Raw genomic sequence first — 11,339 nt, 5'->3', positions numbered from 1 at the left:
GGGGCACGTGTCCCACAGACACTGACTCTCACTGGGGTACGGGTTCCACAGACACTGACTCTCACTGGGTTATGGGTTCCACAGACACTGACTCTCACTGGGGTACGGGTTCCACACACACTGACTCTCACTGGGGTACGGGTTCCACAGACACTGACTCTCACTGGGGTACGGGTTCCACAGACACTGACTCTTACTGGGGTACGGGTTCCACAGACACTGACTCTCACTGGGGTACGGGTTCCACACACACTGACTCTCACTGGGGTACGGGTTCCACAGACACTGACTCTCACTGGGGTACGGGTTCCACAGACACTGACTCTCACTGGGGTACGTGTTCCACACACACTGACTCTCACTGGGGTACGGGTTCCACAGACACTGACTCTCACTGGGGTACGGGTTCCACAGACACTGCCTCTCACTGGGGTACGGGTTCCACAGACACTGCCTCTCACTGGGGTAAGGGTTCCACACACACTGACTCTCACTGGGGTACGGGTTCCACACACACTGACTCTCACTGGGGTACGGGTTCCACACACACTGACTCTCACTGGGGTACGGGTTCCACACACACTGACTCTCACTGGGGTACGGGTTCCACAGACACTGACTCTCACTGGGGTACGGGTTCCACACACACTGACTCTCACTGGGGTACATGTTCCACACGCACTGACTCTCACTGGGGTACGGGTTCCACGGGCACTGACTCTCACTGGGGTACGGGTTCCACAAACACTGACTCTCACTGGGGTACGGGTTCCACACACACTGACTCTCACTGGGGTACGTGTTCCACACACACTGACTCTCACTGGGGTACGGGTTCCACAGACACTGACTCTCACTGGGGTACGGGTTCCACACACGCTGACTCTCACTGGGGTATGGGTTCCACACACACTGACTCTCACTGGGGTACGGGTTCCACACACACTGACTCTCACTGGGGTACGGGTTCCACACACACTGACTCTCACTGGGGTACGGGTTCCACAGACACTGACTCTCACTGGGGTACGGGTTACACACACACTGACTCTCACTGGGGTACGGGTTCCACACACACTGACTCTCACTGGGGTACGGGTTCCACACACACTGACTCTCACTGGGGTACGGGTTCCACACACACTGACTCTCACTGGGGTACGGGTTCCACAGACACTGACTCTCACTGGGGTACGGGTTCCACAGACACTGACTCTCACTGGGGTACGGGTTCCACAGGCACTGACTCTCACTGGGGTACGGGTTCCACACGCACTGACTCTCACTGGGGTACGGGTTCCACAGACACTGACTCTCACTGGGGTACGGGTTCCACAGACACTGACTCTCACTGGGGTACGGGTTCCACACACACTGACTCTCACTGGGGTACGGGTTCCACACGCACTGACTCTCACTGGGGTACGGGTTCCACAGACACTGACTCTCACTGGGGTACGGGTTCCACAGACACTGACTCTCACTGGGGTACGGGTTCCACAGACACTGACTCTCACTGGGGTACGGGTTCCACAGACACTGACTCTCACTGGGGTACGGGTTCCACAGACACTGACTCTCACTGGGGTACGGGTTCCACACACACTGACTCTCACTGGGGTACGGGTTCCACAGACACTGACTCTCACTGGGGTACGGGTTCCACAGACACTGACTCTCACTGGGGTACGGGTTCCGCAGACACTGACTCTCACTGGGGTACGGGTTCCACACACACTGACTCTCACTGGGGTACGGGTTCCACAGACACTGACTCTCACTGGGGTACGGGTTCCACAGACACTGACTCTCACTGGGGTACGTGTTCCACACACACTGACTCTCACTGGGGTACGGGTTCCACAGACACTGACTCTCACTGGGGTACGGGTTCCACAGACACTGCCTCTCACTGGGGTACGGGTTCCACAGACACTGCCTCTCACTGGGGTATGGGTTCCACACACACTGACTCTCACTGGGGTACGGGTTCCACACACACTGACTCTCACTGGGGTACGGGTTCCACACACACTGACTCTCACTGGGGTACGGGTTCCACACACACTGACTCTCACTGGGGTACGGGTTCCACACACACTGACTCTCACTGGGGTACGGGTTCCACACACACTGACTCTCACTGGGGTACGGGTTCCACACACACTGACTCTCGCTGGGGTACGGGTTCCACACACACTGACTCTCTCTGGGGTACGGGTTCCACACACACTGACTCTCACTGGGGTACGGGTTCCACACGCACTGACTCTCACTGGGGTACGGGTTCCACAGACACTGACTCTCACTGGGGTACGGGTTCCACACGCACTGACTCTCACTGGGGTACGGGTTCCACACACACTGACTCTCACTGAGGTGCGGGTTCCACAGACACTGACTCTCACTGGGGTACGGGTTCCACAGACACTGACTCTCACTGGGGTACGGGTTCCACACACACTGACTCTCACTGGGGTACGGGTTCCACACACACTGACTCTCACTGGGGTACGGGTTCCACAGGCACTGACTCTCACTGGGGTACGGGTTCCACACGCACTGACTCTCACTGGGGTACGGGTTCCACACGCACTGACTCTCACTGGGGTACGGGTTCCACACGCACTGACTCTCACTGGGGTACGGGTTCCACACGCACTGACTCTCACTGGGGTACGGGTTCCACACGCACTGACTCTCACTGGGGTACGGGTTCCACACGCACTGACTCTCACTGGGGTATGGGTTCCACAGACACTGACTCTCACTGGGGTACGGGTTCCACACACACTGACTCTCACTGGGGTACGGGTTCCACAGACACTGACTCTCACTGGGGTACGGGTTCCACAGACACTGACTCTCACTGGGGTACGTGTTCCACACACACTGACTCTCACTGGGGTACGGGTTCCACACACACTGACTCTCACTGGGGTACGGGTTCCACAGACACTGACTCTCACTGGGGTACGGGTTCCACAGACACTGACTCTCACTGGGGTACGTGTTCCACACACACTGACTCTCACTGGGGTACGGGTTCCACAGACACTGACTCTCACTGGGGTACGGGTTCCACAGACACTGCCTCTCACTGGGGTACGGGTTCCACAGACACTGCCTCTCACTGGGGTACGGGTTCCACACACACTGTCTCTCACTGGGGTACGGGTTCCACACACACTGACTCTCACTGGGGTACGGGTTCCACACACACTGACTCTCACTGGGGTACGGGTTCCACACACACTGACTCTCACTGGGGTACGGGTTCCACACACACTGACTCTCACTGGGGTACGGGTTCCACACACACTGACTCTCACTGGGGTACGGGTTCCACACACACTGACTCTCGCTGGGGTACGGGTTCCACACACACTGACTCTCACTGGGGTACGGGTTCCACACACACTGACTCTCACTGGGGTACGGGTTCCACAGACACTGACTCTCACTGGGGTACGGGTTCCACAGACACTGACTCTCACTGGGGTACGGGTTCCACATGCACTGACTCTCACTGGGGTACGGGTTCCACACACACTGACTCTCACTGGGGTGCGGGTTCCACAGACACTGACTCTCACTGGGGTACGGGTTCCACAGACACTGACTCTCACTGGGGTACGGGTTCCACACACACTGACTCTCACTGGGGTACGGGTTCCACACACACTGACTCTCACTGGGGTACGGGTTCCACAGGCACTGACTCTCACTGGGGTACGGGTTCCACACGCACTGACTCTCACTGGGGTACGGGTTCCACACGCACTGACTCTCACTGGGGTACGGGTTCCACACGCACTGACTCTCACTGGGGTACGGGTTCCACACGCACTGACTCTCACTGGGGTACGGGTTCCACACGCACTGACTCTCACTGGGGTACGGGTTCCACAGACACTGACTCTCACTGGGGTACGGGTTCCACAGACACTGACTCTCACTGGGGTACGGGTTCCACAGACACTGACTCTCACTGGGGTACGGGTTCCACACACACTGACTCTCACTGGGGTACGGGTTCCACACACACTGACTCTCACTGCGGTACGGGTTCCACAGACACTGACTCTCACTGGGGTACGGGTTCCACAGGCACTGACTCTCACTGGGGTACGGGTTCCACACGCACTGACTCTCACTGGGGTACGGGTTCCACAGACACTGACTCTCACTGGGGTACGGGTTCCAAACACACTGACTCTCACTGGGGTACGTGTTCCACACACACTGACTCTCACTGGGGTATGGGTTCCACAGACACTGACTCTCACTGGGGTACGGGTTCCACAGACACTGACTCTCACTGGGGTAGGGGTTCCACAGACACTGACTCTCACTGGGGTAGGGGTTCCACGGGCACTGACTCTCACTGGGGTACGGGTTCCACACACACTGACTCTCACTGGGGTACGGGTTCCACACACACTGACTCTCACTGGGGTACGGGTTCCACAGGCACTGACTCTCACTGGGGTACGGGTTCCACACACACTGACTCTCACTGGGGTACAGGTTCCACACACACTGACTCTCACTGGGGTACGGGTTCCACACACACTGACTCTCACTGGGGTACGGGTTCCACAGGCACTGACTCTGATTGGGGTACGTGTCCCACAGACACTGACTCTCACTGGGGTATGGGTTCCACAGACACTGACTCTCATTGGGGTACGGGTTCCACACACACTGACTCTCACTGGGGTACGGGTTCCACAGACACTGACTCTCACTGGGGTATGGGTTCCACAAACACAGACTCTCACTGGGGTACGGGTTCCACACACACTGACTCTCACTGAGGTATGGGTTCCACAGACACTGACTCTCACTGGGGTACGGGTTCCACACGCACTGACTCTCTCTTGGGTACGGGTTCCACAGACACTGACTCTCACTGGGGTACGGGTTCCACACACACTGACTCTCACTGGGGTACAGGTTCCACACACACTGACTCTCACTGAGGTATGGGTTCCACACACACTGACTCTCACTGGGGTACGGGTTCCACACACACTGACTCTCACTGGGGTATGGGTTCCACAGACACTGACTCTCACTGGGGTACGGGTTCCACAGACACTGACTCTCACTGGGGTATGGGTTCCACAGACACTGACTCTCACTGGGGTACGGGTTCCACACACACTGACTCTCACTGGGGTACAGGTTCCACAGACACTGACTCTGATTGGGGTACGGGTTCCACACACACTGACTCTCACTGGGGTACGTGTCCCACAGACACTGACTCTCACTGGGGTACCGGTTCCACACACACTGACTCTCACTGGGGTACGAGTTCCACAGACACTGACTCTCACTGGGGTACGGGTTCCACACACACTGACTCTCACTGGGGTACGTGTCCCACAGACACTGACTCTCACTGGGGTACGGGTTCCACAGACACTGACTCTCACTGGGTTATGGGTTCCACAGACACTGACTCTCACTGGGGTACGGGTTCCACACACACTGACTCTCACTGGGGTACGTGTCCCACAGACACTGACTCTCACTCGGGTACGGGTTCCACAGACACTGACTCTCACTGGGGTACGGGTTCCACACACACTGACTCTCACTGGGGTACGGGTTCCATTATAAACATTGTTTTAAATAATATATGGAATCTAATCGAACTCTGTCGATCCGCAGTTACGCTGAGAGTGGCACTTGGCGAAGAACCCCAACGCTCTTTGTTGCTATAACGATCAGAACCGTATCTGTGCAATGTCCGTGCGATGTCCACCATCTATCATGTAATCCTTCTCCACCATGTTTGACCAGTGAAAGTGTGTTGTGATGGCAAAGCCTCTCCAACACGGTCAGAAAAATAATATCAATGTTACGACTCAATCTGCCACAGAGTCAAGAGCAATGCAGGCTTGAGGTGAAGTGAGTTTGGAGGATGGAGTAATAATTGCACAAGGGTACGCAAATATAATGCAGTCCCTATTTTAAAGTCAGACATTCTGTCCTTATTTTTATATTACCATACAAATTCTCTTGTCCACATTTATATAATGTTAATAACTTATGTAATTTGTGTATAAAATGATGAAGGGCCTGGATAGAGTGGACAGGAAGGACCTATTTCCCTTAGCAGAGGGGTCAATAACGAGGGGGCACAGATTTAAAGTAATTGGTCGGAGGTTTAGAGGGGAGTTGAGGAGAACTTTTTTCACCCAGAGGGTGGTGGGGGTCTGGAACTCACTGCCTGAAAGGGTGGGAGAGGCAGAAACCCTCATCACATTTAAAAAGTACTTGGATGTACACTTGAAGTGCCGGAACCTACAGGGCTACGGACCAAGAGCTGGGAAGTGGGATTATGGTGGAGAGCTCTTTGTCGGCCGGCACAGACACGATGGGCCGAATGGCCTCCTGTGCCTAAGTTTCTAAGATTCTATAAACTTGTCACAGCTGACATTGCATGTGTTTGAGTCTGTGGTGCTCTATTGGTAAGGAATGCGATTGCCAAGTTTACAAAGACAGTTTCTATTATAAATATGGATATAGGAATTTATAGGGCGTGCCTGGTGACAGAATTTTTAATATAATAGTGTACATTAATGAACTTCAACGACTTAAAGGATGGTTTTAAAGCCGAGCTGTAATGAACCTTGGTCAACTATAGATGGCAGTATGGTAACACTTTGTGTTTCAGATCAGGTTATTGACTCGGAGCAGAACAGCCCCACTTAAAGTGCTCGCATTACTTGGAACTCGCTGCGCCGCATAGATGAGTTACTTTTCCAGATACATTTTTAAAGATTTCTCGGCAGGGATAAAACAGAAATCTGCAGTCATGCACATGGAGTCAGTGGATTTGTTCCTGGCAGGTTATGGTTCGAGTTCCAGGGCTGCAGCCATGTTTATTACTCTCAGATTCCCCACTTCTCAAGTGCCCAGTTGGGAGGAGTTTGCATTAATCAAATATTTGTGGAGAACAACAGCCATGCATTGATGGCCTTTGCACTGTCCTTGTGTATCTGTTGCATAAAATACAAATAATTTGATGTCACCCGACAATATGTGGCAACCATGGCAACTTGCTAATACAAAACCAAAATACTGCGGATGCTGGAAATCTGAAATAAACATTTCTAAAAGAACATAATTCCCTAACCCCGCACAGCCCGCTTCTACCTCCTTCCCAAGATCCACAAACAGGAGTGCCCTGGTAGACCCATCGTTTCAGCTTGTTCTTGCCCCACGGAACTTATCTCTTCCTAGCTCAACTCTATTTTTTCTCCCCTTGTCCAGTCTCTTCCCACCTACATCCGCGACTCTTCTGACCTCCGCCACTTTAACAGTTTCCAGTTTCCCGGCCCCAACCGCTTCCTTTCACCATGGACGTACAATCCCTCTACACCTCCATCCCCCACCCGGATGGCCTGAGGGCGCTCCGCTTCTTCCTTGAACGGAGGCCCAACCAGTCCCCATCCACCACCCTCCTCCGCCTGGCTGAGCTTGTTTTCACATTGAACAACTTCTCCTTTGACTCAATTCACTTCCTCCAAATTAAAGGTGTTGCTATGGGAACCCGCATGGGCCCTAGCTATGCCTGCCTTTTCGTGGGATATGTGGAACATTCATTGTTCCAGTTCTACTCGGGTCCCCTCCCTCACCTCTTTTTCCGGTACATTGATGACTGTATCGGTGCTGTTTCCTGCTCTCGCCCTGACCTAGACAATTTCATTCACTTTGCCTCCAATTTCCACCTTCACATGGTCCATCTCCACCTCTTCCCTTCCCTTCTTCGACTTCTCTGTCTCCATCTCTGGGGATAGGTTATTGACCAACATTCACTACAAGTCCACTGACTCCCACAGCTACCTGGACTACACTTCCTCCCACCCCGCCTCCTGTAAGGACTCTATTCCATTCTCCCAGTTTCTCCGTCTCCGCCGCATCTGCTCCGACGATGCCACCTTCCACACCAGTGCTTCCGACATGTCTTCCTTTTTCCTCAACCGAGGATTCCCCTCTACCGTGGTTGACACGGCCCTCGACCGTGTCAGTTCTAGCTCCCGCACTTCTGCCCTCACCTCCGCCCCTCCCTCCCGGAACCACGATAGGTTTCCCCTTGTCCTCACCTTTCACCCCACCAGCCTCCACATTCAATGGATCATCCTCCGCCATTTCTGCCACCTCCAACGTGATCCCACCACCAAAAACATCTTCCCCTCACCTCCCCTTTCAGCATTCCGAAGGGACCGCTCCCTCCGCGACACCCTGGTCCACTCCTCTATCACCCCCAGCACCCCTTCCCCTTCGCCCGGCACCTTCCCGTGCAAGCGCAGGAGATGCAACACATACCCTTTTATTGCCTCCCTTCCAACTGTCCAGTGCCCCAAACACTCCTTTCAGGTGAAACAGCGATTTACTTGTACTTAACATAGAAACATAGAAGATAGGAGCAGGAGTCGGCCATTCGGCCCCTCAAGCCTGCTCCGCAATTCAATGAGATCATGGCTGATCATTCAAATTCAGTACCCTGTCCCTGCCTTCTCCCCATATCCCTTTAGCCTTAAGAAATATATCTAACTCTTTCTTGAATATATTTAATGAATTGACCTCCACTGCCTTCTGTGGTAGAGAATTCCACAGGTTCACCACTCTCTGGGTGAAGAAATTCCTCCTCATCTCTGTCCTAAATGGCTTACCCCTTATCCTTAGACTGTGACCCCTGGTTCTGGACTCCCCCGCCATCGGGAACATCCTTCCTGCATCTAGTCTGTCTAGTCCTGTTAGAATTTTATAAGTTTCAATGAGATCCCCTCTCATTCTTCTAAACTCCAGCGAGTATAAGCCCAATCGACCCAATCTCTCCTCATATGTCATTCCTGCCATCCCAGGTATCAGTCTGGTGAATCTTTGCTGCACTCCCTCCATGGCAAGAACATCCTTCCTCAGATAAGGCAACCAAAACTGCACACAATACTGAAGGTGTGGTCGCACCAAGGCCCTGTACAACTGCAGCAAGACATCCTTGTTCCTGTACTCGAACCCTCTTGTTACGAAGGCCAACATGCCATTTGCCTTCTTAACCGCCTGCTGCACCTGCATGCTTACCTTCAGCGACTGGTGCACAAGGACACCCAGGTCTCGTTGCACTTCCCCTTCTCCCAATCTATTGCCATTCAGATAATAATCTACTTCTTGCAATCTAGTATACTGTATTCGCTGCTCACGATGTGGTCTCCTCAATGACATCAAGGAATACGCATCCACAGTGCTATTCTACATCAACAGCTGCGTCGAGGTCGTCACGACCCACAAAAATATCAGGTCATACCCCAACCAGAAACCCTGGATGAACGGAGAGGTCCGCTCACTGTTGAAAGCACGCAACGCAGCATTCAAATCTGGCGACGCGGCGGCTTACAGAGCAGCTAGGACCAACCTAAAAAAGGGTATCAGGACTGCCAAATGGAAACAGACACTGCAGATAGAGGACCACTTCCGCAACAACTCGGACCCCCGGCGCATGTGGCAAGGCATCCAGGCCATCACTGACTACAAGGGCAAAAACACCAGTCCCCCGGTCAGCGACGCCTCCCTCCCGGAGGAGCTTAACAACTTCTACGCTCGCTTCGACAGGGACAACAAGGAGCCGGCTACCAAAGCCTTGCCACCCCCGGAAGACCAGGTGCTCACTCTGTCGACCTCCGACGTAAGGGGCGCTTTACGCAGAGTGAACACACGAAAGGCTGCTGGACCGGATAGCATCCCTGGACGGGTACTCAAGGAATGTGCTGATCAGCTGGCTGATGTCTTCACCGCCATCTTCAATCTGTCATTGGCCCAGGCAGTAGTCCCTACCTGCTTCAAGACCGCCACCATCATTCCTGTGCCTAAACAAGCGGCTGTGACGTGTCTGAACGACTATCGACCTGTCGCACTCACACCCATCATAATGAAGTGTTTCGAGAGACTGGTCCTGGCTCACATCAAAGCCAGTGTTCCTGCCTCCCTTGACCAACACCAGTTTGCCTATCGGGCAAACAGATCAACGGAGGATGCAATCACAACTGCTCTACACTCGGCACTGAATCACCTAGATGGTAAGGAGACCTACATCAGAATGTTGTTTATAGACTACAGCTCAGCATTCAACACTATCGTCCCCAACAAGCTGGCCACCAAACTCCAAACTCTTGGCCTGAACACTTCCCTCTGCAACTGGACCCTGGACTTCCCAACAAACAGACCCCAGTCTGTCAAATTAGGCAACCACACCTCCCCCCCCTGACCCTGAACACGGGGGCCCCACAAGGATGTGTGCTGAGCCCCCTCCTCTACTCCCTCTTCACCCACGACTGTGTGGCTGTTCATGGTTCCAACACCATCATCAAGTTTGCAGATGACACCACGGTAGTAGGCCAGATCACCAACAACGATGAGTCAGCCTACAGGGAGGAGGTCCAGCATCTCGTGAAGTGGTGCGCCGACAACAACCTGGCCCTTAACACCAAGAAAACAAAGGAAATAATCGTGGACTTCAGGAAGTCCAAAGGCGGAAGTCACACCCCCATCCACATCAATGGGGCGGAGGTGGAAAGGGTGGCCAGCTTTAAGTTCCTCGGAGTCCACATCACGGATGACCTCTCCTGGTCCCTCAACACCTCCTCTCTGGTGAAGAAGGCCCAGCAGCGCCTATATTTCTTGAGGAGGCTGAAGGGATGTAATCTGTCATCCCCGATCCTCTCTAACTTCTACCGCTGCACTATAGAGAGCATCCTGACAAACTGTATCACGGTATGGTACGGCAGCTATAGCTCCCATGACCGGAAAGCCCTGCAGCGGGTAGTCAAAACTGCCCAACGCATTACTGGCACCCGGCTACCGACCATAGAACATATATATCAGAAACGCTGCCTACGGAGGGCACGGTCCATCATCAAAGACCCTACCCACCCCAGCCACAGTCTGTTCGCCCTCCTACCATCTGGAAGACGCTACAGATGCATTTGCACCCGTACGACCAGATTTAGGAACAGCTTCTTTCCCAGGGCTGTCATCCTACTGAACGCCACAAATAAACACTAAAGCCTGCACATCTGCCGATGCACTTTATTATGGTCATATTTATGCTAATATATATGTACAAATGTATGTTGAATGTTTAAGTGTCCTAATCCAAATTGTACACTCTCGGGAGCCGCAAGCCTACATTTCGTTGTACTGCACTTGTGCACTAACAATGACAATAAAAGTTGATTTGATTTGATTTTGATTGGGGAGACCAAACGCAGATTGGGTGACCGCTTTGCAGAAACACCTCCGTTCAGTCCGTAAGGGTGATCCTG

The sequence above is a fragment of the Somniosus microcephalus genome, chromosome 13, assembly GCF_052327205.1.
Source record: "Somniosus microcephalus isolate GS21.2 chromosome 13, FLI_Smic_1.0, whole genome shotgun sequence".
Taxonomy (NCBI): Eukaryota; Metazoa; Chordata; class Chondrichthyes; order Squaliformes; family Somniosidae; genus Somniosus; species Somniosus microcephalus.
The sequence above is the reverse complement of the archived record's forward strand: the minus strand, read 5'-3'. Positions refer to the sequence as shown.